This window comes from Saccoglossus kowalevskii, unplaced genomic scaffold, assembly GCF_978046115.1.
Source record: "Saccoglossus kowalevskii unplaced genomic scaffold, keSacKowa6.1 SCAFFOLD_24, whole genome shotgun sequence".
NCBI classification, from domain to species: Eukaryota; Metazoa; Hemichordata; class Enteropneusta; family Harrimaniidae; genus Saccoglossus; species Saccoglossus kowalevskii.
Genome location: NW_028188618.1, coordinates 5,268,096 through 5,290,896, shown reverse-complemented (window position 1 = coordinate 5,290,896; position 22,801 = coordinate 5,268,096). Strand labels below are relative to the sequence as shown.

Genomic DNA, 22,801 nt, shown 5'->3' with positions numbered 1-22,801 from the left:
TCCCGGGAAAAAGATGGTATGTACGGAGGAATAAAAATGTTGATAAGCCTACTGCACGTGGTATTCCTAGCCGGTCTCCCATGCAAGTACAATCCATGCCCGATGCAGATTAACTTCACTGATCGGACGAGAACTGGTGTATTCTGCATTGGTTTGGCAGTAGGCTGAATATTCGTCGCAATTGGATGTCATTTAATGCTTCGGTTCGGCAAAAAATCATGGAAAAAAGTTAGTAAGTATGGTGGAATAAAAATGTTCATCAGCCTACTGCACGTGGTATTCCCAGCCGGTCTCCCATGCAAGTACTAACCACGTCCGGTGAGCTTAACTTCAGTTATCGGTCGAGAACTGGTGTATTCTGCAATGGTTTGTCAGTAGGCTGAAAATTCGTTGGAATTGGATGGCATTTAAAGCTTCAGCTAGGCAAAAAATCCCGGTAAAAAGTTAGTATGTACGGTGGAATAAAAATGTTGATAAGCCTACTGCACGTGGTATTCGCAGCAGGTCTCCCATGCAAGTACTGGCCACGCCCGATGCAGCTTAACTTCAGTGATCGGATGAGAACAGCTGTATTCTGCAATGGTTTGCCAGTAGGCTGAATATTCGTCTGAATTGGATGTAATTTAATACTTCGGCTAGGCAAAAAATCCCGGGAAAATGTTAGTATGTATGGTGGAATAAAAATGTTGATGAGCCTAATGCACATGGTATTTCAGGCCGGTCTCCCATGCAACCACGCCCGATGCAGCTTAACTGCAGTGATCGGACGAGAACTGGAGTATTCTGCAATGGTTTGGCAATAGGCTGAATATTCGTCGGAATTGGATGTCATTTAATGCTACGGCTAGGGAAAAATCATGGGAAAAAGTTAGTAAGTAATGCGGAATAAAAATGTTGATGAGCCTACTGCATGTGGTATTCCCAGCCGGTCTCCCATGCAAGTACTAAACACGCCCGATGCAGCTTAACTTCAGAGATCAAACGAGAACTGGTGTATTCTGCAATGGTTTAGCAGTAGGCTGAATATTCATCGGAATTGGTTGAATTTTAATGCTTCGGCTAGGCAAAAAATTATGGGAAAAAGTTAGTATGTACGATGAAATAAAAATGTTGATGAACCTATTGCACGTGGTATTCTCAGGCGGTCTCCCATGCAAGTAGTAAACACGTCCGGTGAGCTTAACTTCAGTGATCGGACGAGAACTTGTGTATTCTGCATTGCTTTGGCAGTAGGCTGAATATTTGTCGGAATTGGATGTAATTTAATACTTCGGCTAGGCAACAAATCCCGGGAAAAGATGGTATGTACGGAGGAATAAAAATGTTGATAAGCCTACTGCACGTGGTATTCCTAGCCGGTCTCCCATGCAAGTATTCGCCACGCCCAATGCAGCTTAACTTCAGTGATCGGACAAGAACTGGTGTATTCTGCTATAGTTTGGCAGTAGGCTGAATATTCGTCGGAATCGGACGTAATTTAGTACTTCGGCTAGGCAAAAAATCCCGGAAAAAAGTTAGTATGTTCGGTGGAATAAAAATGTTGGTGAGCCTAATGCACTGGGTATTCCCAGCCGGTCTCCCATGCAAGTACTGACCACGCCCGATGCAGCTTAACTTCAGTGATCGGACGAGAACTGGTGTATTCTGCAATGGTGTTGCAGTAGGCTGAATATTCGTCGGAATTGGATGTCATTTAATGCTACGGCTAGGCAAAAAATCATGGGAAAAAGTTAGTATGTAATGTGGAATAAAAATGTTGATGAGCCTACTGCACGTGATATTCTCAGCCGGTCTCCCAAGCAAGTACTAACCACGTCCGGTAAGCTTAACTTCAGTGATCAGACGAGAACTGGTGAATTATGCAATGGTTTGGCAGTAGGCTGAATATTCGTCAGAATTGGATGTCGTTTAACTCTTTGGCTAGGCAAAAAATCCCGGGAAAAATTTGGTATATACGATAGAATCAAAATGTAAATTACATAATTTATTAATAAATGTTTGTACATTTTTTTCACTTTTCACAAACTGCTTACATACTGTATTACTTTTAGTTTTATACACCCAGCAGGTCTCCCATGCAAGTACAATCCATGCCCGATGCAGATTAACTTCAGTAATTGGACGAGAACTGGTGTATTCTGCATTGGTTTGGCAGTAGGCTGAATATTCGTTGCAATTGGATGTCATTTAATGCTTCGGTTAGGCAAAAAATCATGGAAAAATGTTAGTATGTACGGTGGAATAAAAATGTTCATCAGCCTACTGCACGTGGCATTCCCCGCCGGTCTCCCATGCAAGTACTGACCACGCCCGATGCAGCTTAACTTCAGTGATCGGACTATAACTGGTGTATTCTGCAATGTTTTGTCAGTAGGCTGAATATTTGTCCGAATTGTATGTAATTTAATGTTTCGTCTAGGTAAAAAATAATGGGAAAAAGTTAGTATGTAATGTGGAATAAAAATGTTGATGAGCGTACTGCAAGTGGTATTCCCAGCCGGTCTCCCATGCAAGTACTAACCACGCCCGATGCAGCTAAACTTCAGTGATCGGACGAGAACTGGTGTATTCTGCAATGGTTTGTCAGTAGGCTGAATATTCGTCGGAATTGGATGTAATTTAATACTTCAGCTAGGCAAAAAATCCCGGGAAAAAGTTAGTATGTATGGTGGAATAAAAATGTTGATGAGCCTAATACACATGGTATTCCAGGCCGGTCTCCCATGCAACCACGCCCGATGCATCTTAACTTCAGTGATCGGACGAGAACTGGTGTATTCTGCAATGTTTGGCAGTAGGCTGAATTATCGTCGGAATTGGATGTCATTTAATGCTATGGCTAGACAAATAATCATGGGAAAAAGTTAGTATGCAAAGTGGAATCAAAATGTTGATAAGCCTACTGCACGTGGTATTCCCAGCCGGTCTCCCTTGCAAGTACTAACCACGCCCGATGCACCTTAACTTCAGTGATCAGACGAGAACTGGTGTATTCTGCTATGGTTTTGAAGTAGCCTGAATATTCATCGGAATTGGATGTAATTTAGTACTTCGGCTAGGCAAAAAATCCCGGGAAAAAGTTAGTATGTATGGTGGAATAAAAATGTTGATGAGTCTAATGCACATGGTATTCCCAGCCGGTCTCCCATGCAAGTACTGACCACGCCCGATGCAGCTTAACTTCAGTGATCGGACGAGAACTGGTGTATTCTGCAATGGTTTGGCCGTAGGCTGAATATTCGTCCGAATTGTATGTAATTTAATGCTTCGTCTAGGCAAAAAATCAAGGGAAAAAGTTAGTATGTATGGTGGAATAAAAATGTTCATCAGCCTACTGCACATAGTATTCCCAGCCGGTCTCCCATGCAAGTACTAACCACGCCCGATGCAGCGTAAGTTCAGTGATCGGACGAGAACTGGTGTATTCTGCTATGGTTTGGCAGTAGGCTGAATATTCATCGGAATTAGATGTAATTCAATACTTCGGCTAGGCAACAAATCCCGGGAAAAAGATGGTATGTACGGAGGAATAAAAATGTTGATAAGCCTACTGCACGTGGTATTCCTAGCCGGTCTCCCATGCAAGTACAATCCATGCCCGATGCAGATTAACTTCAGTGATCGGACGAGAACTGGTGTATTCTGCATTGGTTTGGCAGTAGGCTGAATATTCGTCGCAATTGGATGTCATTTAATGCTTCGGTTCGGCAAAAAATCATGGAAAAAAGTTAGTAAGTATGGTGGAATAAAAATGTTCATCAGCCTACTGCACGTGGTATTCCCAGCCGGTCTCCCATGCAAGTACTAACCACGCCCGATGCAGATTAACTTCAGTGATCGGACGAGAACAGCTGTATTCTGCAATGGCAGTAGGCTGAATATTCGTCGGAATTGGATGTAATTTAATACTTCGGCTAGGCAAAAAATCCCGGGAAAAAGTTAGTATGTATGGTGGAATAAAAATGTTGATGAGCCTAATGCACATGGTATTCCAGGCCGGTCTCCAATGCAACCACGCCCGATGCAGCTTAACTTCAGTGATCGGACGAGAACTGGTGTATTCTGCACTGGTTTGGCAGTAGGCTGAATATTCGTCGGAATTGGATGTCATTTAATGCTACGGCTAGGAAAAAATCATGGGAAAAAGTTAGTAAGTAATGCGGAATAAAAATGTTGATGAGCCTACTGCACGTGATATTCTCAGCCGGTCTCCCATGCAAGTACTAACCACGTCCGGTGAGCTTAACTTCAGTTATCGGTCGAGAACTGGTGTATTCTGCAATGGTTTGTCAGTAGGCTGAAAATTCGTTGGAATTGGATGGCATTTAAAGCTTCAGCTAGGCAAAAAATCCCGGTAAAAAGTTAGTATGTACGGTGGAATAAAAATGCTAATGTGCCTACTGCACGTAATATTCTCAGCCGGTCTCCCATACAAGTACTAACCACGTCCGGTTAGCTTAACTTCAGTGATCAGACGAAAACTGATGTATTCTGCATTGCTCTGGCAGTAGGATGAAAATTCGACGGAATTGGTTGACATTTAATGCTTCGGATAGGCAAAAAATTATGGGAAAAAGTTAGTATGTACGGTGAAATAAAAATGTTGATGAGCCTATTGCACGTGGTATTCTCAGGCGGTCTCCCATGCAAGTAGTAAACACGTCCGGTGAGCTTAACTTCAGTGATCGGACGAGAACTTGTGTATTCTGCATTGCTTTGGCAGTAGGCTGAATATTTGTCGGAATTGGATGTAATTTAATACTTCGGCTAGGCAACAAATCCCGGGAAAAGATGGTATGTACGGAGGAATAAAAATGTTGATAAGCCTACTGCACGTGGTATTCCTAGCCGTTCTCCCATGCAAGTATTCGCCACGCCCAATGCAGCTTAACTTCAGTGATCAGACAAGAACTGGTGTATTCTGCTATAGTTTGGTACTGCCAAACTATAGCAGAATACACCAGTTCTTGTCTGCAAGTACTGAATATTCGTCGGAATCGGACGTAATTTAGTACTTCGGCTAGGCAAAAAATCCCGGGAAAAAGTTAGTATGTTCGGTGGAATAAAAATGTTGGTGAGCCTAATGCACTGGGTATTCCCAGCCGGTCTCCCATGCAAGTACTGACCACGCCCGATGCAGCTTAACTTCAGTGATCGGACGAGAACTGGTGTATTCTGCAATGGTGTTGCAGTTGGCTGAATATTCGTCGGAATTGGATGTCATTTAATGCTATGGCTAGGCAAAAAATTATGGGAAAAAGTTAGTATGTAATGTGGAATAAAAATGTTGATGAGCCTACTGCACGTGATATTCTCAGCCGGTCTCCCAAGCAAGTACTAACCACGTCCGGTAAGCATAACTTCAGTGATCAGACGAGAACTGGTGAATTATGCAATGGTTTGGCAGTAGGCTGAATATTCGTCAGAATTGGATGTCGTTTAACGCTTTGGCTAGGCAAAAAATCCCGGGAAAAATTTGGTATATACGATAGAATCAAAATGTAAATTACATAATTTATTAATAATGTTTGTACATTTTTTTCACTTTTCACAAACTGCTTACATACTGTATTACTTTTAGTTTTATACTCCCAGCAGGTCTCCCATGCAAGTACAATCCATGCCCGATGCACATTAACTTCAGTAATTGGACGAGAACTGGTGTATTCTGCATTGGTTTGGCAGTAGGCTGAATATTCGTTGCAATTGGATGTCATTTAATGCTTCGGTTAGGCAAAAAATCATGGAAAAATGTTTGTATGTACGGTGGAATAAAAATGTTCATCAGCCTACTGCACGTGGCATTCCCCGCCGGTCTCCCATGCAAGTACTGACCACGCCCGATGCAGCTTAACTTCAGTGATCGGACTATAACTGGTGTATTCTGCAATGTTTTGTCAGTAGGCTGAATATTCGTCGGAATTGGATGTAATTTAATACTTCAGCTAGGCAAAAAATCCCGGGAAAAAGTTAGTATGTATGGTGGAATAAAAATGTTGATGAGCCTAATACACATGGTTTTCCAGGCCGGTCTCCCATGCAACCACGCCCGATGCAGCTTAACTTCAGTGATCGGACGAGAACTGGTGTATTCTGCAATGTTTGGCAGTAGGCTGAATTATCGTCGGAATTGGATGTCATTTAATGCTATGGCTAGACAAATAATCATGGGAAAAAGTTAGTATGCAAAGTGGAATCAAAATGTTGATAAGCCTACTGCACGTGGTATTCCCAGCCGGTCTCCCTTGCAAGTACTAACCACGCCCGATGCACCTTAACTTCAGTGATCAGACGAGAACTGGTGTATTCTGCTATGGTTTTGAAGTAGCCTGAATATTCATCGGAATTGGATGTAATTTAGTACTTCGGCTAGGCAAAAAATCCCGGGAAAAAGTTAGTATGTATGGTGGAATAAAAAATGTTGATGAGTCTAATGCACATGGTATTCCCAGCCGGTCTCCCATGCAAGTACTGACCACGCCCGATGCAGCTTAACTTCAGTGATCGGACGAGAACTGGTGTATTCTGCAATGGTTTAGCCGTAGGCTGAATATTCGTCCGAATTGTATGTAATTTAATGCTTCGTCTAGGCAAAAAATCAAGGGAAAAAGTTAGTATGTATGGTGGAATAAAAATGTTCATCAGCCTACTGCACGTAGTATTCCCAGCCGGTCTCCCATGCAAGTACTAACCACGCCCGATACAGCGTAAGTTCAGTGATCGGACGAGAACTGGTGTATTCTGCTATGGTTTGGCAGTAGGCTGAATATTCATCGGAATTAGATGTAATTCAATACTTCGGCTAGGCAACAAATCCCGGGAAAAAGATGGTATGTACGGAGGAATAAAAATGTTGATAAGCCTACTGCACGTGGTATTCCTAGCCGGTCTCCCATGCAAGTACAATCCATGCCCGATGCAGATTAACTTCAGTGATCGGACGAGAACTGGTGTATTCTGCATTGGTTTGGCAGTAGGCTGAATATTCGTCGCAATTGGATGTCATTTAATGCTTCGGTTCGGCAAAAAATCATGGAAAAAAGTTAGTAAGTATGGTGGAATAAAAATGTTCATCAGCCTACTGCATGTGGTATTCCCAGCCGGTCTCCCATGCAAGTACTAACCACGCCCGATGCAGATTAACTTCAGTGATCGGACGAGAACAGCTGTATTCTGCAATGGCAGTAGGCTGAATATTCGTCGGAATTGGATGTAATTTAATACTTCGGCTAGGCAAAAAATCCCGGGAAAAAGTTAGTATGTATGGTGGAATAAAAATGTTGATGAGCCTAATGCACATGGTATTCCAGGCCGGTCTCCAATGCAACCACGCCCGATGCAGCTTAACTTCAGTGATCAGACGAGAACTGGAGTATTCTGCACTGGTTTGGCAGTAGGCTGAAAATTCGTTGGAATTGGATGGCATTTAAAGCTTCAGCTAGGCAAAAAATCCCGGTAAAAAGTTAGTATGTACGGTGGAATAAAAATGCTAATGTGCCTACTGCACGTAATATTCTCAGCCGGTCTCCCATACAAGTACTAACCACGTCCGGTTAGCTTAACTTCAGTGATCAGACGAAAACTGGTGTATTCTGCATTGCTCTGGCAGTAGGATGAAAATTCGACGGAATTGGTTGACATTTAATGCTTCGGATAGGCAAAAAATTATGGGAAAAAGTTAGTATGTACGGTGAAATAAAAATGTTGATGAGCCTACTGCACGTGGTATCCCCTGCCGGTCTCCCGTGCAAGTACTAACCACGTCCGATGGAGCTTAACTTCAGTGAACGGACGAGAACTGGTGTATTCTGCAATGGTTTAGCAGTAGGCTGAATATTTGTCGGAATTGGATTTCAATTAATGCTTCGGCTAGGCAAAAAATCACGGGAAAAAGATAGTATGTATGGTGGAATAAAAATGTTGATAAGCCTACTGCACGTGGTATTCCCAGCAGGTCTCCCATGCAAGTACTGGCCACGCCCGATGCAGCTTAACTTCAGTGATTGGACGAGAACAGCTGTATTCTGCAATAGTTTGCCAGTAGACTGAATATTCGTCGGAATTGGATGTAATTTAATACTTCGGCTAGGCAAAAAATCCCGGGAAAATGTTAGTATGTATGGTGGAATACAAATGTTGATGAGCCTAATGCACATGGTATTTCAGGCCGGTCTCCCATGCAACCACGCCCGATGCAGCTTAACTGCAGTGATCGGACGAGAACTGGAGTATTCTGCAATGGTTTGGCAGTAGGCTGAATATTCGTCGGAATTGGATGTCATTTAATGCTACGGCTAGGGAAAAATCATGGGAAAAAGTTAGTAAGTAATGCGGAATAAAAATGTTGATGAGCCTACTGCACGTGGTATTCCCAGCCGATCTCGCATGCAAGTACTAAACACGCCCGATGCAGCTTAACTTCAGTGATCGAACGAGAACTGGTGTATTCTGCAATGGTTTGGCAGTAGGCTGAATATTCATCGGAATTGGTTGACTTTTAATGCTTCGGCTAGGCAAAAAATTATGGGAAAAAGTTAGTATGTACGATGAAATAAAAATGTTGATGAGCCTATTGCACGTGGTATTCTCAGTCGTCTCCCATGCAAGTAATAAACACGTCCGGTGAGCTTAACTTCAGTGATCGGACGAGAACTTGTGTATTCTGCATTGGTTTGGCAGTAGGCTGAATATTTGTCGGAATTGCATGTAATTTAGTACTTCGGCTAGGCAAAAAATCCCGGGAAAAAGTTAGTATGTACGGTGGAATAAAAATGTTGATGAGCCTAATGCACGTGGTATTCCCAGGCGGTCTCCCATGCAAGTACTAAACACGCCCGATGCAGCTTAACTTCAGTGATCAAACGAGAACTGGTGTATTCTGCAATGGTTTGGCAGTAGGCTGAATATTCATCGGAATTGGATGTAATTTAATACTTCGGCTAGGCAACAAATCCCGGGAAAAGATGGTATGTACGGAGGAATAAAAATATTGATAAGCCTACTGCATGTGGTATTCCTAGCCGGTCTCCCATGCAAGTACTCGCCACGCCCAATGCAGCTTAACTTCAGTGATCGGACGAGAACTGGTGTATTCTGCTATGGTTTGGCAGTAGGCTGAATATTCTTCGGAATCGGACGTAATTTAGTACTTCGGCTAGGCAAAAAATACCGGGAAAAAGTTAGTATGTTCGGTGGAATAAAAATGTCGGTGAGCCTAATGCATTGGTATTCCCAGCCGGTCTTCCATGCAAGTACTGACCACGCCCGATGCAGCTTAACTTCAGTGATCGGACGAGAACTGGTGTATTCTGCAATGGTGTTGCAGTAGGCTGAATATTAGTCGGAATTGGATGTCATTTAATGCTACAGCTAGGCAAAAAATCATGGGATAACGTTAGTATGTATGGTGGAATAAAATGTTGATAAGCCTACTGCACGTGGTATTCCCAGCAGGCCCCCATGCAAGTACTAACCACGCCCGATGCAGCTTTACTTCAGTGATCGGACGAGAACTGCTGTATTCTGCAATGGTTTGGCAGTAGGCTGAATATTAGTCCGAATTGTATGTCATTTAATGCTTCGTCTGGGCAAAAAATCATGGGAAAAGTTAGTATGTACGGTGGAATAAAAATGTTGATGAGCCTACTCCACGTGGTATTCCCAGCCGGTCTCCCATGCAAGTACTAACCACGCCCGATGCAGCTTAACTTCAGTGATCGGGCGAGAACTGGTGCATTCTACAATGGTTTGGCAGTAGGCTGATTATTCGTCGGAATTGGATGTCATTTAATGCTACGGCTAGGCAAAAAATCATGGGTAAAAGTTAGTATGTAATGTGGAATAAAAATGTTGATGAGCCCACTGCACGTGGTATTCCCAGCCGGTCTCCCATGCAAGTACTAACCACGCCCAATGCAGCTTAACTTCAGTGATCGGAGAAGAACTGGTGTGATCTGCAATGGTTTGACAGTAAGCTGAATATTCGTCAGAATTGCATGTCGTTTTACGCTTCGGTAAGGCAAAAAATCCAGGGGAAAAGTTGGTATGTACGGTGGAATAAAAATGTTGATAAGCCTACTGCACATGGTATTCCCAGCCGGTCTCCCATGCAAGTACTAACCATGCCCGATGCAGCTTAACTTCAGTGATCGGACAAGAACTGGTGTATTCTGCAATGGTTTGGCAGTAGGCTGGATATTCGTCGGAATTGGATGTAATTTAATACTTCGGCTAGGCAAAAAATCCCGGGAAAAGTTAGTATGTACGGTGGAATAAAAATGTTGATGAGCCTAATGCACGTGGTATTCCCAGCCAGTCTCCCATGCAAGTACTAACCACGCCCGATGCAGCTTAACTTCAGTGATCGGACTAGAACTGGTGTATTCTGCATTGGTTTGGCAGTAGGCTGAATATTCGTCGGAATTGGATGTCATTTAATGCTACGGCTAGGCAAAAAATCATAGGAAAAAGTTAGTATGTTATGTGGAATAAAAATGTTGATGAGCCTACTGGACGTGGTATTCCCATCCGGTCTCCCATGCTAGTACTAATCACGCCCGATGCAGCTTAACTTCAGTGATCCAACGAGAACTGGTGTATTCTGCAATGGTTTTGCAGTAGGCTGAATATTCGTCGGAATTTGATGTCATTTAATGCTACGGCTAGGCAAAAAATCATGGGAAAAAGATAGTATGTAATGTGGAATAAAAATGTTGATGAGCCTACTGCACGTGGTGTTCCCAGCCGGTCTCCCATGCATATACTAACCACGCCCAATGCAGCTTAACTTCAGTGATCGGACAAGAACTGGTGTGTTCTGCAATGGTTTGACAGTAGGCTGAATATTCGTCAGAATTGCATGTCGTTTAACGCATCGGTAAGGCAAAAAAGTCCCGGGAAAATGTTGGTATGTACTGTGGAATAAAAATTTTGAGAAGCCTACTGCACATGGTATTCCCAGCCGGTCTCCCATGCAAGTGCTAACCACGCCCGATGCACCTTAACTTCAGTGATCAGACGAGAACTGGTGTATTCTGCAATGGTTTTGCAGTAGGCTGCATATTCGTCGGAATTGAATGTAATTTAATACTTCGACTAGGCAAAAAATCCCGGGAAAAAGTTAGTATGTACGGTGGAATAAAAATGTTGATGCGCCAAATGCATGTGGTATTCCCAGCCGGTCTCCCATGCAAGTACTAACCACGCCGGATGCAGCTTAACTTCAGAGATCGGACGAGAACAGGTGTATTCTGCAATGGTTTGGCAGTAGGCTGAATATTCGTCCGAATTGTATGTCATTTAATGCTTCGTCTAGGTAAAAAATCATGGGAAAAATTTGGTATGTAATGAGGAATAAAAATGTTGATGAGCCTACTGCACGTGGTATTCCCAGCCGGTCTTGCGTGCAAGAACTAACCACGCCCGATGTGGCTTAACTTCAGTGATCGGACGAGAACTGGTGTATTCTGCAATAAAAATGTTCATCAGCCTACTGCTCGTGGTATTCCCAGCCGGTCTCCCATGCAAGTACTAACCACGCCCGATGCAACTTAACATCAGTGATCGGAGAAGAACTGGTGTATTCTGCAATGGTTTGGCAGTCGGCTGAATATTCGTAGGAATTGGATGTCATTTAATGCTATGGCTAGGCAAAAAATCATAGGAAAAAGTTAGTATGTAATGTGGAATAAAAATGTTGATGAGCCTACTGCAAGTGTGCATTCCCAGCCAGTCTCCCATTCAAGTACTTTCCACGTCCAATGCAGCTTAACTTCAGTGATCGGACGAGAACTGGTGTGTTCTGCAATGGTTTGGCAGTAGGCTGAATATTCGTCAGACTTGCAGGTCGTTTAACGCTTCGGCTAGGCAAAAAATCCCGTGAAAATGTTGGTATGTACGGTGGAATAGAAATGTTGATAAGCCTACTGCACATGGTATTCCCAACCGGTCTCCCATGCAAGTACTAACCACGCCCGGTGCAGCTTAACTACAGTGATCGGACAAGAACTGGTGTGTTCTGCAATTGTTTGACAGTAGGCTGAATATTCGTCAGAATTGCATGTCGTCTATCGCTTCGGCAAGGCAAAAAATCCCGAGAAAAAGTTGGTATATACGGTGGAATAAAAATGTTGATAAGCCTACTGCACTTGGTAATCCCAGCCGGTCTCCCATGCAAGTACTAACCACGCCCAACGCAGCTTAACTTCAGTGATCGGACGAGAACTGGTGTATTCTGCAATGGTTTGGCAGTAGGCTGGATATTCGTCGGAATTGGATGTAATTTAATACTTCGGCTAGGCAAAAAATCCCGGGAAAAAGTTAGTATGTACGGTGGAATAAAAATGTTGATGAGCCTAATGCACGTGGTATTCCCAACCAGTCTCCCATGCAAGTACTAACCACGCCTAATGCAGCTTAACTTCAGTGATCGGACGAGAACTGGTGTATTCTGCAATAAAAATGTTCATCAGCTTACTGCACGTGGTATTCCCAGCCGGTCTCCCATGCAAGTACTAATCACGCCGATGCAGCTTAACTTCAGTGATTGGACGAGAACTGGTGTATTCTGCATTGGTTTGGCAGTAGGCTGAATATTCGTCGGAATTGGATGTCATTTAATGCTACGGCTAGGGAAAAATCATGGGAAAAAGTTAGTAAGTAATGCGGAATAAAAATGTTGATGAGCCTACTGCACGTGGTATTCCCAGCCGATCTCGCATGCAAGTACTAAACACGCCCGATGCAGCTTAACTTCAGTGATCGAACGAGAACTGGTGTATTCTGCAATGGTTTGGCAGTAGGCTGAATATTCATCGGAATTGGTTGACTTTTAATGCTTCGGCTAGGCAAAAAATTATGGGAAAAAGTTAGTATGTACGATGAAATAAAAATGTTGATGAGCCTATTGCACGTGGTATTCTCAGTCGTCTCCCATGCAAGTAATAAACACGTCCGGTGAGCTTAACTTCAGTGATCGGACGAGAACTTGTGTATTCTGCATTGGTTTGGCAGTAGGCTGAATATTTGTCGGAATTGCATGTAATTTAGTACTTCGGCTAGGCAAAAAATCCCGGGAAAAAGTTAGTATGTACGGTGGAATAAAAATGTTGATGAGCCTAATGCACGTGGTATTCCCAGGCGGTCTCCCATGCAAGTACTAAACACGCCCGATGCAGCTTAACTTCAGTGATCAAACGAGAACTGGTGTATTCTGCAATGGTTTGGCAGTAGGCTGAATATTCATCGGAATTGGATGTAATTTAATACTTCGGCTAGGCAACAAATCCCGGGAAAAGATGGTATGTACGGAGGAATAAAAATATTGATAAGCCTACTGCATGTGGTATTCCTAGCCGGTCTCCCATGCAAGTACTCGCCACGCCCAATGCAGCTTAACTTCAGTGATCGGACGAGAACTGGTGTATTCTGCTATGGTTTGGCAGTAGGCTGAATATTCTTCGGAATCGGACGTAATTTAGTACTTCGGCTAGGCAAAAAATACCGGGAAAAAGTTAGTATGTTCGGTGGAATAAAAATGTCGGTGAGCCTAATGCATTGGTATTCCCAGCCGGTCTTCCATGCAAGTACTGACCACGCCCGATGCAGCTTAACTTCAGTGATCGGACGAGAACTGGTGTATTCTGCAATGGTGTTGCAGTAGGCTGAATATTAGTCGGAATTGGATGTCATTTAATGCTACAGCTAGGCAAAAAATCATGGGATAACGTTAGTATGTATGGTGGAATAAAATGTTGATAAGCCTACTGCACGTGGTATTCCCAGCAGGCCCCCATGCAAGTACTAACCACGCCCGATGCAGCTTTACTTCAGTGATCGGACGAGAACTGCTGTATTCTGCAATGGTTTGGCAGTAGGCTGAATATTAGTCCGAATTGTATGTCATTTAATGCTTCGTCTGGGCAAAAAATCATGGGAAAAGTTAGTATGTACGGTGGAATAAAAATGTTGATGAGCCTACTCCACGTGGTATTCCCAGCCGGTCTCCCATGCAAGTACTAACCACGCCCGATGCAGCTTAACTTCAGTGATCGGGCGAGAACTGGTGCATTCTACAATGGTTTGGCAGTAGGCTGATTATTCGTCGGAATTGGATGTCATTTAATGCTACGGCTAGGCAAAAAATCATGGGTAAAAGTTAGTATGTAATGTGGAATAAAAATGTTGATGAGCCCACTGCACGTGGTATTCCCAGCCGGTCTCCCATGCAAGTACTAACCACGCCCAATGCAGCTTAACTTCAGTGATCGGAGAAGAACTGGTGTGATCTGCAATGGTTTGACAGTAAGCTGAATATTCGTCAGAATTGCATGTCGTTTTACGCTTCGGTAAGGCAAAAAATCCAGGGGAAAAGTTGGTATGTACGGTGGAATAAAAATGTTGATAAGCCTACTGCACATGGTATTCCCAGCCGGTCTCCCATGCAAGTACTAACCATGCCCGATGCAGCTTAACTTCAGTGATCGGACAAGAACTGGTGTATTCTGCAATGGTTTGGCAGTAGGCTGAATATTCGTCGGAATTGGATGTCATTTAATGCTACGGCTAGGCAAAAAATCATAGGAAAAAGTTAGTATGTTATGTGGAATAAAAATGTTGATGAGCCTACTGGACGTGGTATTCCCATCCGGTCTCCCATGCTAGTACTAATCACGCCCGATGCAGCTTAACTTCAGTGATCCAACGAGAACTGGTGTATTCTGCAATGGTTTTGCAGTAGGCTGAATATTCGTCGGAATTTGATGTCATTTAATGCTACGGCTAGGCAAAAAATCATGGGAAAAAGATAGTATGTAATGTGGAATAAAAATGTTGATGAGCCTACTGCACGTGGTGTTCCCAGCCGGTCTCCCATGCATATACTAACCACGCCCAATGCAGCTTAACTTCAGTGATCGGACAAGAACTGGTGTGTTCTGCAATGGTTTGACAGTAGGCTGAATATTCGTCAGAATTGCATGTCGTTTAACGCATCGGTAAGGCAAAAAAGTCCCGGGAAAATGTTGGTATGTACTGTGGAATAAAAATTTTGAGAAGCCTACTGCACATGGTATTCCCAGCCGGTCTCCCATGCAAGTGCTAACCACGCCCGATGCACCTTAACTTCAGTGATCGGACGAGAACTGGTGTATTCTGCAATGGTTTTGCAGTAGGCTGCATATTCGTCGGAATTGAATGTAATTTAATACTTCGACTAGGCAAAAAATCCCGGGAAAAAGTTAGTATGTACGGTGGAATAAAAATGTTGATGCGCCAAATGCATGTGGTATTCCCAGCCGGTCTCCCATGCAAGTACTAACCACGCCGGATGCAGCTTAACTTCAGAGATCGGACGAGAACAGGTGTATTCTGCAATGGTTTGGCAGTAGGCTGAATATTCGTCCGAATTGTATGTCATTTAATGCTTCGTCTAGGTAAAAAATCATGGGAAAAATTTGGTATGTAATGAGGAATAAAAATGTTGATGAGCCTACTGCACGTGGTATTCCCAGCCGGTCTTGCGTGCAAGAACTAACCACGCCCGATGTGGCTTAACTTCAGTGATCGGACGAGAACTGGTGTATTCTGCAATAAAAATGTTCATCAGCCTACTGCTCGTGGTATTCCCAGCCGGTCTCCCATGCAAGTACTAACCACGCCCGATGCAACTTAACATCAGTGATCGGAGAAGAACTGGTGTATTCTGCAATGGTTTGGCAGTCGGCTGAATATTCGTAGGAATTGGATGTCATTTAATGCTATGGCTAGGCAAAAAATCATAGGAAAAAGTTAGTATGTAATGTGGAATAAAAATGTTGATGAGCCTACTGCAAGTGTGCATTCCCAGCCAGTCTCCCATTCAAGTACTTTCCACGTCCAATGCAGCTTAACTTCAGTGATCGGACGAGAACTGGTGTGTTCTGCAATGGTTTGGCAGTAGGCTGAATATTCGTCAGACTTGCAGGTCGTTTAACGCTTCGGCTAGGCAAAAAATCCCGTGAAAATGTTGGTATGTACGGTGGAATAGAAATGTTGATAAGCCTACTGCACATGGTATTCCCAACCGGTCTCCCATGCAAGTACTAACCACGCCCGGTGCAGCTTAACTACAGTGATCGGACAAGAACTGGTGTGTTCTGCAATTGTTTGACAGTAGGCTGAATATTCGTCAGAATTGCATGTCGTCTATCGCTTCGGCAAGGCAAAAAATCCCGAGAAAAAGTTGGTATATACAGTGGAATAAAAATGTTGGTAAGCCTACTGCACTTGGTAATCCCAGCCGGTCTCCCATGCAAGTACTAACCACGCCCAACGCAGCTTAACTTCAGTGATCGGACGAGAACTGGTGTATTCTGCAATGGTTTGGCAGTAGGCTGGATATTCGTCGGAATTGGATGTAATTTAATACTTCGGCTAGGCAAAAAATCCCGGGAAAAAGTTAGTATGTACGGTGGAATAAAAATGTTGATGAGCCTAATGCACGTGGTATTCCCAACCAGTCTCTCATGCAAGTACTAACCACGCCTGATGCAGCTTAACTTCAGTGATCGGACGAGAACTGGTGTATTCTGCAATAAAAATGTTCATCAGCTTACTGCACGTGGTATTCCCAGCCAGTCTCCCATGCAAGTACTAATCACGCCGATGCAGCTTAACTTCAGTGATTGGACGAGAACTGGTGTATTCTGCATTGGTTTGGCAGTAGGCTGAATATTCGTCGGAATTGAATGTCGTTTAATGCTACGGCTAGGCAAAAAATCATAGGAAAAAGTTAGTATGTAATGCGGAATAAAAATGTTGATGAGCCTACTGCACGTGGTATTCCCAGCCGGTCTTGCGTGCAAGAACTAACCACGCCCGATGTGGCTTAACTTCAGTGATCGGACGAGAACTGGTGTATTCTGCAATAAAAATGTTCATCAGCCTACTGCTCGTGGTATTCCCAGCCGGTCTCCCATGCAAGTACGAACCACGCCCAATGCAACTTAACTTCAGTGATCGGACAAGAACTGGTGTATTCTGCAATGGTTTGGCAGTAGGCTGAATATTCGTCGGAATTGGATGTCATTTAATGCTATGGCTAGGCAAAAAATCATAGGAAATGTTAGTATGTAATGTGGAATAAAAATGTTGATGAGACTACTGCAAGTGGCATTCCCAGCCGGTCTCCCATTCAAGTACTTACCACGTCCAATGCAGCTTAACTTCAGTGATCGGACGAGAACTGGTGTGTTCTGCAATGGTTTGGCAGTAGGCTGAATATTCGTCAGACTTGCAGGTCGTTTAACGCTTCGGCTAGGCAAAAAATCCCGTGAAAATTTCGGTATGTACGGTGGAATAGAAATGTTGATAAGCCTAATGCACATGGTATTCCCAACCGGTCTCCCATGCAAGTACTAACAACGCCCGATGCAGCTTAACTTCAGTGATCGGACGAGAACTGGTGAATTCTGCAATGGGTTGGCAGCAGGCTGAATATATGTCGGAATTGGATGTCGTTTATGCTTCGGCTATGCAAAAAATCCCGCGAAAAAGTTAGTATGTACGGTGGAATAAAATTGTTGATGTGCCTAATGCACGAGGTATTCCCAGCTGGTCTCCCATGCAAGTACTAACCACGCCCGATGCAGCTTAACTTCAGAGATCGGACGAGAACTGGTGTATTCTGCAATGGTTTGGCAGTAGTCTGAATATTCGTCGGAATTGGATGTAATTTAATACTTCGGCTAGGCAAAAAATCCCGGGGAAAAGTTGGTATGTACGGTGGAATAAAAATGTTGATGAGCTAACTGTACATGGTATTCCCAGCCGGTCTCCCATGCAAGTACTAACCACGCCCGATGTAGCTTAACTTCAGTGATCGGAGGAGACCTGGTGTATTCTGCAATGGTTTGGCAGTAGGCTGAATATTCGTCGGAATTGGATTTAATTTAATACTTCGGCAAGGCAACAAATCCCGGGAAAAAGTTAGTATGTACGGTGGAATAAAAATGTTGATAAGCCTACTGCAGGTGGTATTCCCAGCCGGTCTCATATGCAATTACTAACCATGGGCGATGCAGATTAACTTCAGTGATCGGACGAGAACTGGTGTATTCTGCATTGGTTTGGCAGTAGGCTGAATATTCGTCGGAATTGGATGTCATTTAATGCTACGGCTGGGCAAAAAACCATAGGAAAAAGTTAGTATGTAATGTTGAATAAAAATGATGATGAGCCTACCGCACGTGGTATTCCCAGCCAGTCTCCCATGCAAGTAGTAACCACGCCCGATGCAGCTTAACTTCAGTGATCCGACGAGAACTGGTGTATTCTGCAATGGTTTGGCAGTAGGCTGAATATTCGTAGGAGTTGGATGTCATTTAATGCTATGGCTAGGCAAAAAATCATAGGAAAAAGTTAGTATGTAATGTGGAATAAAAATGTTGATGAGCCTACTGCAAGTGTGCATTCCCAGCCAGTCTCCCATTCAAGTACTTACCACGTCCAATGCAGCTTAACTTCAGTGATCGGACGAGAACTGGTGTGTTCTGCAATGGTTTGGCAGTAGGCTGAATATTCGTCAGACTTGCAGGTCGTTTAACGCTTCGGCTAGGCAAAACATCCCGTGAAAATGTTGGTATGTACGGTGGAATAGAAATGTTGATAAGCCTACTGCACATGGTATTCCCAACCAGTCTCCCATGCAAGTACTAACCACGCCCGGTGCAGCTTAACTACAGTGATCGGACAAGAACTGGTGTGTTCTGCAATTGTTTGACAGTAGGCTGAATATTCGTCAGAATTGCATGTCGTCTATCGCTTCGGCAATGCAAAAAATCCCGAAAAAAAGTTGGTATATACGGTGGAATACAAATGTTGATAAGCCTACTGCACTTGGTAATCCAAGCCGGTCTCCCATGCCCGACGCAGCTTAACTTCAGTGATCGGACGAGAACTGGTGTATTCTGCAATGGTTTGGCAGTAGGCTGGATATTCGTCGGAATTGGATGTAATTTAATACTTCGGCTAGGCAAAAAATCCCGGGAAAAAGTTAGTATGTACGGTGGAATAAAAATGTTGATGAGCCTAATGCACGTGGTATTCCCAAACAGTCTCCCATGCAAGTACTAACCACGCCTGATGCAGCTTAACTTAAGTGATCGGAGGAGAACTGGTGTATTCTGCAATAAAAATGTTCATCAGCTTACTGCACGTGGTATTCCCAGCCGGTCTCCCATGCAAGTACTAACCACGCCGATGCAGCTTAACTTCAGTGATTGGACGAGAACTGGTGTATTCTGCATTGGTTTGGCAGTAGGCTGAATATTCGTCGGAATTGAATGTCGTTTAATGCTACGGCTAGGCAAAAAATCATAGGAAAAAGTTAGTATGTAATGCGGAATAAAAATGTTGATGAGCCTACTGCACGTGGTATTCCCAGCCGGTCTTGCGTGCAAGAACTAACCACGCCCGATGTGGCTTAACTTCAGTGATCGGACGAGAACTGGTGTATTCTGCAATAAAAATGTTCATCAGCCTACTGCTCGTGGTATTCCCAGCCGGTCTCCCATGCAAGTACGAACCACGCCCGATGCAACTTAACTTCAGTGATCGGACAAGAACTGGTGTATTCTGCAATGGTTTGGCAGTAGGCTGATTATTCGTCGGAATTGGATGTCATTTAATGCTATGGCTAGGCAAAAAATCATAGGAAAAAGTTAGTATGTAATGTGGAATAAAAATGTTGATGAGCCTACTGCAAGTGGCATTCCCAGCCGGTCTCCCATTCAAGTACTTACCACGTCCAATGCAGCTTAACTTCAGTGATCGGACGAGAACTGGTGTGTTCTGCAATGGTTTGGCAGTAGGCTGAATATTCGTCAGACTTGCAGGTCGTTTAACGCTTCGGCTAGGCAAAAAATCCCGTGAAAATTTCGGTATGTACGGTGGAATAGAAATGTTGATAAGCCTACTGCACATGGTATTCCCAACCGGTCTCCCATGCAAGTACTAACCACGCCCGATGCAGCTTAACTTCAGTGATCGGACGAGAACTGGTGAATTCTGCAATGGGTTGGCAGCAGGCTGAATATATGTCGGAATTGGATGTCGTTTATGCTTCGGCTATGCAAAAAATCCCGCGAAAAAGTTAGTATGTACGGTGGAATAAAATTGTTGATGTGCCTAATGCACGAGGTATTCCCAGCTGGTCTCCCATGCAAGTACTAACCACGCCCGATGCAGCTTAACTTCAGAGATCGGACGAGAACTGGTGTATTCTGCAATGGTTTGGCAGTAGTCTGAATATTCGTTGGAATTGGATGTAATTTAATACTTCGGCTAGGCAAAAAATCCCGGGGAAAAGTTGGTATGTACGGTGGAATAAAAATGTTGATGAGCTAACTGTACATGGTATTCCCAGCCGGTCTCCCATGCAAGTACTAACCACGCCCGATGTAGCTTAACTTCTGCGATCGGACGAGAACTGGTGTATTCTGCAATGGTTTGGCAGTAGGCTGGATATTCTTCGGAATTGGATGTAATTCACTACTTCGGCTAGGCAAAAAATCCCGGGAAAAAGTTAGTATGTACGGTGGAATAAAAATGTTGATGAACCTAATGCACGTGGTATTCCCAGCCAGTCTCCCATGCAAGTACTAACCACGCCCGATGCAGCTTAACTTCAGTGATCGGAGGAGACCTGGTGTATTCTGCAATGGTTTGGCAGTAGGCTGAATATTCGTCGGAATTGGATTTAATTTAATACTTCGGCAAGGCAACAAATCCCTGGAAAAAGTTAGTATGTACGGTGGAATAAAAATGTTGATAAGCCTACTGCACGTGGTATTCCCAGCTGGTCTCATATGCAATTACTAACCATGGGCGATGCAGATTAACTTCAGTGATCGGACGAGAACTGGTGTATTCTGCATTGGTTTGGCAGTAGGCTGAATATTCGTCGGAATTGGATGTCATTTAATGCTACGGCTAGGCAAAAAACCATAGGAAAAAGTTAGTATGTTATGTTGAATAAAAATGATGATGAGCCTACCGCACGTGGTATTCCCAGCCAGTCTCCCATGCAAGTAGTAACCACGCCCGATGCAGCTTAACTTCAGTGATCCGACGAGAACTGGTGTATTCTGCAATGGTTTGGCAGTAGGCTGAATATTCGTCGGAATTGGATGTCATTTAATGCTACAGCTAGGCAAAAAAAAAATTGGGTAAAAGTTAGTATGTAATGTGGAATAAAAATTTTGATGAGTCTGCTGCACGTGGTATTCCCAGCCGGTCTCCCATGCCAGTACTAACCACGCCCGATGCAGCTTAACTTCAGTGATCGGACAAGAACTGGTGTGTTCTGCAATAAAAAAAGTTCATCAGCCTACTGCACGTGGTATTCCCAGCCGGTCTCCCATTCAAGTACTAACCACGCCCGATGCAGCTTAACTTCAGTGATCGGACGAGATCTGTTGTATTCAGCATTGGTTTGGCAGTAGGCTGAATATTCTTCGGAATTGGATGTAATTTAATACTTCGGCTAGGCAAAAAATCCCGGGGAAAAGTTGGTATGTACGGTGGAATTAAAATGTTGATGAGCTAACTGTACATGGTATTCCCAGCCGGTCTCCCATGCAAGTACTAACCACGCCCGATGTAGCTTAACTTCAGCGATCGGACGAGAACTGGTGTATTCTGCAATGGTTTGGCAGTAGTCTGAATATTCGTCGGAATTGGATGTAATTTAATACTTCGGCTAGGCAAAAAATCCCGGGGAAAAGTTGGTATGTACGGTGGAATAAAAATGTTGATGAGCTAACTGTACATGGTATTCCCAGCCGGTCTCCCATGCAAGTACTAACCACGCCCGATGTAGCTTAACTTCAGCGATCGGACGAGAACTGGTGTATTCTGCAATGGTTTGGCAGTAGGCTGGATATTCTTCGGAATTGGATGTAATTCACTACTTCGGCTAGGCAAAAAATCCCGGGAAAAAGTTAGTATGTACGGTGGAATAAAAATGTTGATGAAACTAATGCACGTGGTATTCCCAGCCGGTCTCCCATGCAAGTACTAACCACGCCCGATGCAGCTTAACTTCAGTGATCGGAGGAGACCTGGTGTATTCTGCAATGGTTTGGCAGTAGGCTGAATATTCGTCGGAATTGGATTTAATTTAATACTTCGGCAAGGCAACAAATCCCGGGAAAAAGTTAGTATGTACGGTGGAATAAAAATGTTGATAAGCCTACTGCAGGTGGTATTCCCAGCCGGTCTCATATGCAATTACTAACCATGGGCGATGCAGATTAACTTCAGTGATCGGACGAGAACTGGTGTATTCTGCATTGGTTTGGCAGTAGGCTGAATATTCGTCGGAATTGGATGTCATTTAATGCTACGGCTAGGCAAAAAACCATAGGAAAAAGTTAGTATGTAATGTTGAATAAAAATGATGATGAGCCTACCGCACGTGGTATTCCCAGCCAGTCTCCCATGCAAGTAGTAACCACGCCCGATGCAGCTTAACTTCAGTGATCCGACGAGAACTGGTGTATTCTGCAATGGTTTGGCAGTAGGCTGAATATTCGTAGGAATTGGATGTCATTTAATGCTACGGCTAGGCAAACAATCATAGGAAAAAGTTAGTATGTTATGTGGAATAAAAATGTTGATGAGCCTACTGGACGTGGTATTCCCATCCGGTCTCCCATGCTAGTACTAACCACGCCCGATGCAGCTTAACTTCAGTGATCCAACGAGAACTGGTGTATTCTGCAATGGTTTTGCAGTAGGCTGAATATTCGTCGGAATTGGATGT

General features: G+C 43.7%; 75 pseudogenes; all 75 read right to left on the bottom strand.

Annotated features, from left to right (window-relative positions):
• Nucleotides 1–45: 45 nt before the first annotated feature.
• On the bottom strand, nt 46–165 carry LOC146727522 (5S ribosomal RNA; annotated as a pseudogene).
• Nucleotides 166–261: 96 nt separating this feature from the next.
• LOC146727521 (5S ribosomal RNA) lies at nt 262–380 on the bottom strand (annotated as a pseudogene).
• Nucleotides 381–476: 96 nt separating this feature from the next.
• On the bottom strand, nt 477–596 carry LOC146727520 (5S ribosomal RNA; annotated as a pseudogene).
• A 304-nt stretch (nt 597–900) lies between these two features.
• Nucleotides 901–1,020, bottom strand: LOC146727519 (5S ribosomal RNA; annotated as a pseudogene).
• A 310-nt stretch (nt 1,021–1,330) lies between these two features.
• LOC146727518 (5S ribosomal RNA) lies at nt 1,331–1,450 on the bottom strand (annotated as a pseudogene).
• A 96-nt stretch (nt 1,451–1,546) lies between these two features.
• LOC146727517 (5S ribosomal RNA) lies at nt 1,547–1,666 on the bottom strand (annotated as a pseudogene).
• A 96-nt stretch (nt 1,667–1,762) lies between these two features.
• On the bottom strand, nt 1,763–1,881 carry LOC146727516 (5S ribosomal RNA; annotated as a pseudogene).
• Nucleotides 1,882–2,472: 591 nt separating this feature from the next.
• On the bottom strand, nt 2,473–2,592 carry LOC146727515 (5S ribosomal RNA; annotated as a pseudogene).
• Nucleotides 2,593–2,896: 304 nt separating this feature from the next.
• Nucleotides 2,897–3,016, bottom strand: LOC146727514 (5S ribosomal RNA; annotated as a pseudogene).
• A 96-nt stretch (nt 3,017–3,112) lies between these two features.
• Nucleotides 3,113–3,232, bottom strand: LOC146727513 (5S ribosomal RNA; annotated as a pseudogene).
• A 96-nt stretch (nt 3,233–3,328) lies between these two features.
• Nucleotides 3,329–3,448, bottom strand: LOC146727512 (5S ribosomal RNA; annotated as a pseudogene).
• A 96-nt stretch (nt 3,449–3,544) lies between these two features.
• Nucleotides 3,545–3,664, bottom strand: LOC146727511 (5S ribosomal RNA; annotated as a pseudogene).
• A 96-nt stretch (nt 3,665–3,760) lies between these two features.
• On the bottom strand, nt 3,761–3,875 carry LOC146727510 (5S ribosomal RNA; annotated as a pseudogene).
• A 1,202-nt stretch (nt 3,876–5,077) lies between these two features.
• Nucleotides 5,078–5,197, bottom strand: LOC146727509 (5S ribosomal RNA; annotated as a pseudogene).
• A 1,013-nt stretch (nt 5,198–6,210) lies between these two features.
• On the bottom strand, nt 6,211–6,330 carry LOC146727508 (5S ribosomal RNA; annotated as a pseudogene).
• Nucleotides 6,331–6,427: 97 nt separating this feature from the next.
• On the bottom strand, nt 6,428–6,547 carry LOC146727507 (5S ribosomal RNA; annotated as a pseudogene).
• A 96-nt stretch (nt 6,548–6,643) lies between these two features.
• LOC146727506 (5S ribosomal RNA) lies at nt 6,644–6,763 on the bottom strand (annotated as a pseudogene).
• A 96-nt stretch (nt 6,764–6,859) lies between these two features.
• On the bottom strand, nt 6,860–6,979 carry LOC146727505 (5S ribosomal RNA; annotated as a pseudogene).
• Nucleotides 6,980–7,710: 731 nt separating this feature from the next.
• LOC146727504 (5S ribosomal RNA) lies at nt 7,711–7,830 on the bottom strand (annotated as a pseudogene).
• Nucleotides 7,831–7,926: 96 nt separating this feature from the next.
• LOC146727503 (5S ribosomal RNA) lies at nt 7,927–8,046 on the bottom strand (annotated as a pseudogene).
• Nucleotides 8,047–8,350: 304 nt separating this feature from the next.
• Nucleotides 8,351–8,470, bottom strand: LOC146727502 (5S ribosomal RNA; annotated as a pseudogene).
• Nucleotides 8,471–8,780: 310 nt separating this feature from the next.
• On the bottom strand, nt 8,781–8,900 carry LOC146727501 (5S ribosomal RNA; annotated as a pseudogene).
• A 95-nt stretch (nt 8,901–8,995) lies between these two features.
• LOC146727500 (5S ribosomal RNA) lies at nt 8,996–9,115 on the bottom strand (annotated as a pseudogene).
• Nucleotides 9,116–9,211: 96 nt separating this feature from the next.
• LOC146727499 (5S ribosomal RNA) lies at nt 9,212–9,330 on the bottom strand (annotated as a pseudogene).
• A 95-nt stretch (nt 9,331–9,425) lies between these two features.
• On the bottom strand, nt 9,426–9,544 carry LOC146727498 (5S ribosomal RNA; annotated as a pseudogene).
• Nucleotides 9,545–9,639: 95 nt separating this feature from the next.
• Nucleotides 9,640–9,759, bottom strand: LOC146727497 (5S ribosomal RNA; annotated as a pseudogene).
• A 96-nt stretch (nt 9,760–9,855) lies between these two features.
• Nucleotides 9,856–9,975, bottom strand: LOC146727496 (5S ribosomal RNA; annotated as a pseudogene).
• A 96-nt stretch (nt 9,976–10,071) lies between these two features.
• On the bottom strand, nt 10,072–10,191 carry LOC146727495 (5S ribosomal RNA; annotated as a pseudogene).
• Nucleotides 10,192–10,286: 95 nt separating this feature from the next.
• Nucleotides 10,287–10,406, bottom strand: LOC146727494 (5S ribosomal RNA; annotated as a pseudogene).
• A 96-nt stretch (nt 10,407–10,502) lies between these two features.
• Nucleotides 10,503–10,622, bottom strand: LOC146727493 (5S ribosomal RNA; annotated as a pseudogene).
• A 96-nt stretch (nt 10,623–10,718) lies between these two features.
• LOC146727492 (5S ribosomal RNA) lies at nt 10,719–10,838 on the bottom strand (annotated as a pseudogene).
• Nucleotides 10,839–10,935: 97 nt separating this feature from the next.
• LOC146727491 (5S ribosomal RNA) lies at nt 10,936–11,055 on the bottom strand (annotated as a pseudogene).
• Nucleotides 11,056–11,485: 430 nt separating this feature from the next.
• Nucleotides 11,486–11,605, bottom strand: LOC146727490 (5S ribosomal RNA; annotated as a pseudogene).
• A 96-nt stretch (nt 11,606–11,701) lies between these two features.
• Nucleotides 11,702–11,822, bottom strand: LOC146727489 (5S ribosomal RNA; annotated as a pseudogene).
• A 96-nt stretch (nt 11,823–11,918) lies between these two features.
• LOC146727488 (5S ribosomal RNA) lies at nt 11,919–12,038 on the bottom strand (annotated as a pseudogene).
• A 96-nt stretch (nt 12,039–12,134) lies between these two features.
• Nucleotides 12,135–12,254, bottom strand: LOC146727487 (5S ribosomal RNA; annotated as a pseudogene).
• Nucleotides 12,255–12,468: 214 nt separating this feature from the next.
• LOC146727486 (5S ribosomal RNA) lies at nt 12,469–12,587 on the bottom strand (annotated as a pseudogene).
• Nucleotides 12,588–12,682: 95 nt separating this feature from the next.
• On the bottom strand, nt 12,683–12,802 carry LOC146727485 (5S ribosomal RNA; annotated as a pseudogene).
• Nucleotides 12,803–13,112: 310 nt separating this feature from the next.
• On the bottom strand, nt 13,113–13,232 carry LOC146727484 (5S ribosomal RNA; annotated as a pseudogene).
• A 95-nt stretch (nt 13,233–13,327) lies between these two features.
• On the bottom strand, nt 13,328–13,447 carry LOC146727483 (5S ribosomal RNA; annotated as a pseudogene).
• A 96-nt stretch (nt 13,448–13,543) lies between these two features.
• Nucleotides 13,544–13,662, bottom strand: LOC146727482 (5S ribosomal RNA; annotated as a pseudogene).
• A 95-nt stretch (nt 13,663–13,757) lies between these two features.
• LOC146727481 (5S ribosomal RNA) lies at nt 13,758–13,876 on the bottom strand (annotated as a pseudogene).
• Nucleotides 13,877–13,971: 95 nt separating this feature from the next.
• LOC146727480 (5S ribosomal RNA) lies at nt 13,972–14,091 on the bottom strand (annotated as a pseudogene).
• A 96-nt stretch (nt 14,092–14,187) lies between these two features.
• Nucleotides 14,188–14,307, bottom strand: LOC146727479 (5S ribosomal RNA; annotated as a pseudogene).
• Nucleotides 14,308–14,403: 96 nt separating this feature from the next.
• On the bottom strand, nt 14,404–14,523 carry LOC146727478 (5S ribosomal RNA; annotated as a pseudogene).
• Nucleotides 14,524–14,619: 96 nt separating this feature from the next.
• LOC146727477 (5S ribosomal RNA) lies at nt 14,620–14,739 on the bottom strand (annotated as a pseudogene).
• Nucleotides 14,740–14,835: 96 nt separating this feature from the next.
• LOC146727476 (5S ribosomal RNA) lies at nt 14,836–14,955 on the bottom strand (annotated as a pseudogene).
• Nucleotides 14,956–15,052: 97 nt separating this feature from the next.
• On the bottom strand, nt 15,053–15,172 carry LOC146727475 (5S ribosomal RNA; annotated as a pseudogene).
• Nucleotides 15,173–15,602: 430 nt separating this feature from the next.
• LOC146727474 (5S ribosomal RNA) lies at nt 15,603–15,722 on the bottom strand (annotated as a pseudogene).
• Nucleotides 15,723–15,818: 96 nt separating this feature from the next.
• On the bottom strand, nt 15,819–15,939 carry LOC146727473 (5S ribosomal RNA; annotated as a pseudogene).
• Nucleotides 15,940–16,035: 96 nt separating this feature from the next.
• On the bottom strand, nt 16,036–16,155 carry LOC146727472 (5S ribosomal RNA; annotated as a pseudogene).
• A 96-nt stretch (nt 16,156–16,251) lies between these two features.
• Nucleotides 16,252–16,371, bottom strand: LOC146727471 (5S ribosomal RNA; annotated as a pseudogene).
• A 214-nt stretch (nt 16,372–16,585) lies between these two features.
• Nucleotides 16,586–16,704, bottom strand: LOC146727470 (5S ribosomal RNA; annotated as a pseudogene).
• A 214-nt stretch (nt 16,705–16,918) lies between these two features.
• LOC146727469 (5S ribosomal RNA) lies at nt 16,919–17,038 on the bottom strand (annotated as a pseudogene).
• Nucleotides 17,039–17,133: 95 nt separating this feature from the next.
• Nucleotides 17,134–17,253, bottom strand: LOC146727468 (5S ribosomal RNA; annotated as a pseudogene).
• Nucleotides 17,254–17,349: 96 nt separating this feature from the next.
• Nucleotides 17,350–17,469, bottom strand: LOC146727467 (5S ribosomal RNA; annotated as a pseudogene).
• Nucleotides 17,470–17,564: 95 nt separating this feature from the next.
• LOC146727466 (5S ribosomal RNA) lies at nt 17,565–17,684 on the bottom strand (annotated as a pseudogene).
• A 96-nt stretch (nt 17,685–17,780) lies between these two features.
• On the bottom strand, nt 17,781–17,900 carry LOC146727465 (5S ribosomal RNA; annotated as a pseudogene).
• Nucleotides 17,901–18,212: 312 nt separating this feature from the next.
• LOC146727464 (5S ribosomal RNA) lies at nt 18,213–18,332 on the bottom strand (annotated as a pseudogene).
• Nucleotides 18,333–18,428: 96 nt separating this feature from the next.
• LOC146727463 (5S ribosomal RNA) lies at nt 18,429–18,549 on the bottom strand (annotated as a pseudogene).
• Nucleotides 18,550–18,645: 96 nt separating this feature from the next.
• Nucleotides 18,646–18,765, bottom strand: LOC146727462 (5S ribosomal RNA; annotated as a pseudogene).
• A 415-nt stretch (nt 18,766–19,180) lies between these two features.
• On the bottom strand, nt 19,181–19,299 carry LOC146727461 (5S ribosomal RNA; annotated as a pseudogene).
• A 214-nt stretch (nt 19,300–19,513) lies between these two features.
• LOC146727460 (5S ribosomal RNA) lies at nt 19,514–19,633 on the bottom strand (annotated as a pseudogene).
• Nucleotides 19,634–19,729: 96 nt separating this feature from the next.
• LOC146727459 (5S ribosomal RNA) lies at nt 19,730–19,849 on the bottom strand (annotated as a pseudogene).
• Nucleotides 19,850–19,945: 96 nt separating this feature from the next.
• On the bottom strand, nt 19,946–20,065 carry LOC146727458 (5S ribosomal RNA; annotated as a pseudogene).
• A 95-nt stretch (nt 20,066–20,160) lies between these two features.
• Nucleotides 20,161–20,280, bottom strand: LOC146727457 (5S ribosomal RNA; annotated as a pseudogene).
• Nucleotides 20,281–20,376: 96 nt separating this feature from the next.
• On the bottom strand, nt 20,377–20,496 carry LOC146727456 (5S ribosomal RNA; annotated as a pseudogene).
• Nucleotides 20,497–20,592: 96 nt separating this feature from the next.
• On the bottom strand, nt 20,593–20,712 carry LOC146727455 (5S ribosomal RNA; annotated as a pseudogene).
• Nucleotides 20,713–21,024: 312 nt separating this feature from the next.
• Nucleotides 21,025–21,144, bottom strand: LOC146727454 (5S ribosomal RNA; annotated as a pseudogene).
• Nucleotides 21,145–21,361: 217 nt separating this feature from the next.
• Nucleotides 21,362–21,481, bottom strand: LOC146727453 (5S ribosomal RNA; annotated as a pseudogene).
• Nucleotides 21,482–21,577: 96 nt separating this feature from the next.
• Nucleotides 21,578–21,697, bottom strand: LOC146727452 (5S ribosomal RNA; annotated as a pseudogene).
• A 96-nt stretch (nt 21,698–21,793) lies between these two features.
• LOC146727451 (5S ribosomal RNA) lies at nt 21,794–21,913 on the bottom strand (annotated as a pseudogene).
• Nucleotides 21,914–22,009: 96 nt separating this feature from the next.
• LOC146727450 (5S ribosomal RNA) lies at nt 22,010–22,129 on the bottom strand (annotated as a pseudogene).
• Nucleotides 22,130–22,441: 312 nt separating this feature from the next.
• Nucleotides 22,442–22,561, bottom strand: LOC146727449 (5S ribosomal RNA; annotated as a pseudogene).
• Nucleotides 22,562–22,657: 96 nt separating this feature from the next.
• On the bottom strand, nt 22,658–22,777 carry LOC146727448 (5S ribosomal RNA; annotated as a pseudogene).
• Nucleotides 22,778–22,801: the final 24 nt, after the last annotated feature.